The following is a 3598-nucleotide window of genomic DNA, read 5'->3' on the forward strand; positions in this document are numbered from 1 at the left end:
GTGGCTGGAGTATGTTTGGTGGTCAGGCCTAGAGGTGAGTCTTGGCTCATACCCCTGGAAGAAGAATTTTCAGAATTTCTGGATTGCAGTTACCTGTCTCAGGCTGATGCAGGTATCATTTTCTGCTTGGGGAAAGTACAGGGTTAAATAAGACAGAGGCTGACTGGCTTGATGACAGGAATTTATGTTTGAGCTGTGCTCCCAGGCTGCAAGTTTGTGCCTGGCAGAAGGGATGAGAGACAAGCGTCCCAGTTGCCCCAAGCGTCCCAGTTCCCTTTTTGACAGAGGGAACTTTTGAAGGCAGAGAGTTCTGTCCCATCGTCTACCAGGAAAGTCACAGATTTGCCCCTGACTTTTGCAATGACCACAGGTTCTCAGGGGCCCAATTTGATAGAGCTTGGTCTATCCTGTCCATCCAGATCTGAGAGCACAAAGAGAGGTTCAGGTTGAGGTGGGCCTGTGTATTCAGGGTTTTTGTGTGTCTCACAGATAGAAGGGGCATTTATTTTTTGTGTCCACAGCCCTTGTAACTCATAGCCAGAGGTATGGTCGTCTCTCAGACTGAATTTTCTTATAGACATCAAGTGCTTTTCTTTTATCAGGTTTCTGGGTAACAGTGGTTGATAGGCTTTTTGCCTCCCTTTTGGATGTCTTTGAGAAGCACTCAACTGTGTTGTTTCTAGGCAGGTGACCATTGGAAGGGCCATGGCAACTCATTCATCAGGGCCAGGAGTCCAATTTTTTCTTAGTCAAAATGTGGAACTCAAAAGGAATTGTTGACAATCATCTCAGGTGGGCATTGGACAACACCATCTGACCAGGATAGGTGCATCTCTGGGGCAGGCCTCTGCAGGCAGTGACTGATCAAATTGGAACTGGTCCAGTTGGCTGGAAGTAGAGGAGTTGGGAGTAGGGGGTGAAACTCTTGGTGGCAACTGTGGTGGCTGATGAGGTGCCACAGCATAATTCTCAGGAAGAATGGGCCTTTTTTTTCTTTTATGTCTTTGAGTGGTTTGGTTTCATTTTTAGTTCCATAATCTCAGAAAAGCCCTTTTTTCTGTAGGCAGGGAATGTGGGTTTGGCTAATTAGTTCCCAGCTCTGACTTCCTACATATATGCTGGGTAGCCTAGAACAATTACACAACAGACAAAGTGTGGGTACCCCTCAAAAAGAGACCATTCAAATGCCCACCTGGCCACACTCCTGGTGGAGACTTAGGCTCAACTTAACTAAGAAGGGTGCGAGGCCTCCATTATGCCGTATGTCAATCACCATGGAACTGCAGGTGAGGGCCCGATCAGCCACATGACCAGTGCTTCCCAGTCTTGGTGCACAGACAGAACAGCCTATTGCTTACACTGTCTGCTGTACTCACTCACGTATTCATTCAGCAGGCACTCAGAGGTTAAACTTTCCAACCTCCTTGCCTCGAGGGTGGTCCTGGCTAATGAGAGTTGATCAGACTCCCCTTCTGCTCAAGCTGAGCAGGACTAACAGACTAATTGGAGTGCCTGCAGAGATCTTACCAGAATCAAGCAGGCAGTCAGACAGACAGAATGTGTCCTTTTCCCTTTGGGGTCTGAATGGGAACCCCATGAGCAGGAAGCCTGGAATCCTCCTCCAAACCTAAGAAGACTCAAGAAATCTCAAGGCTGTACCTTTTCCTTGGGACCTGGAGAGGTCCTTGCTCCATGCACAAGGGCCATGATGAGAGACCAAAGAGGTCAACACCATCAGTCTTCCTGGCTAATGCACCAGAAGCAATGGCAAGCAGAAACACTGTAACAATACTCAAGATTTGGAGGCAGATTTATTTCATGTCAAGAGGCACTGATTGGAATCATTCGCAAAATATCAGGCCCTGAAGTCTGAGGGAGGATGGTTTTTATGGGGTTGCAAGCAAGAAGCAGAGTCCTTGGCTGTCTTTGGTTTTTACAATATTCTTCATAGTGACCAGCTATGCATCACAGTGACCAATCATTTCTAGAAGACAGCAGTAACAGGAACTGTAACAGGAACTATTACCTGGGCAACTAAGAGGCTGAGTTATAATGGCTAGGAGGCCATTTTGTTACATTTTCTTAAACAATATTTATGTTCAGGCACAGTTTAAATGACAAATATGTCAGTGACATAGTTTATACAATCAGAAATAACATTTAGCTCCTTACAAAATAAATGCTCTTTTAAAAAATCTAGACAGTTACCTAAAACTTCTTAAAGTTTTAAAAAGCTTCAAAATATAGCATTCTATATAAAACAAACAGAACTAACAACAAAGTTATATTTTTTTCTTACAGACATAATCCAAAAACTAATATAATACAATAGAAAATTCCCAGCTTATCTAATACTTCTATATTCACGCAGACTGGTTAATTGATAAAGAATATAGTGTTATTGAGCTCATGGTTTTGAACACAGTTAAAATTGATTACAATTATTGTTATTATTATTATTTTAAGTCAAGGTCTCACTATGCAGTTCAGGCTGGCATTGAATCCACGACTGAGCCCAAGCTGGCCTTGAACTCATGGCAATCTTCCTGCCACAGTCTCCCAAGTGCTGGAATTAGAGGCGTGTACCACCATGTCCGGCTTTGGTTCTTAAAAGTTAAAAGTGAATGTTTTTAGAAAATTACATTGGGATTTACGCCAGATTCAAACCTTCCCAGCTCCATACCCCAGGCTGGCCTCAAACACAGCAACCCTCCTGCCTCAGCTTCCTGAGTGATAAGATTACAGGTATTCACCACCATGCTGAGTATTTTTAATTCTTTAAATTACTACTTCCAAGTTTGTAGGCTACCTGTAGCCCATTCTATGCTACCTTCTCCATTCCAACCGTGTAATGTAGAGTGAATCCTATCATGGAAACCAGGTTCCAGTCTTGACATAATGCTACAATCTATCAATGACCTTGGCTTTGACCATAACCTATCTAAGTCTTCATTTTTCTCTATGGGGTGGAGAAGAGATAGGGAAACACTGCTATCATGCTTAAATTTAAAATTTTTATTGCAAAGTAAAATGGAAAAAATAATTCAAACTCTAGCAGAAGCATGTTAAAGGACAAAAGTGAAGGTGTGCCTCAAACTTTTGTCCCCATGGTGGAGCCGTATTATTTTGGAGTCTTTTTGGTTTGGTTCTGCTTTGTGTTTTTGAAACAGAGTCATGCTGTGTAGTTCAGCCTGGCACTGAACTCTCTCTGTAGCCCAGGCGAGCTTGAAACTTGTAGTGATCCTTTTGCCTTAGCCTCCTGAGTCCTGGGACTACAGGCATGCATTACCATGCCCATCCATTCCATATTTTTTAAAACAGAAATCCTTCTCTGATTATGTATACAATTCTGTAACTTTTTTTCTTTTGATTTAATATAGCACTTTCCTCTGACAAGTAGTATACAATGCATGAGAGCAGGGATTTTTAATTATTTCATTCACTGATAGATTCCAGTGTTCAGCATAAAGAAATGATTAATGAATCTTCACTAATGGATGAATGGACATGAACTACATTTTGCATGGAAAGTCACGTGCTGAGAATGTAGGAACCACTTAACAGTATTTTTTACAAATTAGCAAATTAACAAACAAAG

This window comes from Chinchilla lanigera, unplaced genomic scaffold (assembly GCF_000276665.1).
Source record: "Chinchilla lanigera isolate Chin_1 unplaced genomic scaffold, ChiLan1.0 scaffold00007, whole genome shotgun sequence".
In the NCBI taxonomy this organism is placed as follows: Eukaryota; Metazoa; Chordata; class Mammalia; order Rodentia; family Chinchillidae; genus Chinchilla; species Chinchilla lanigera.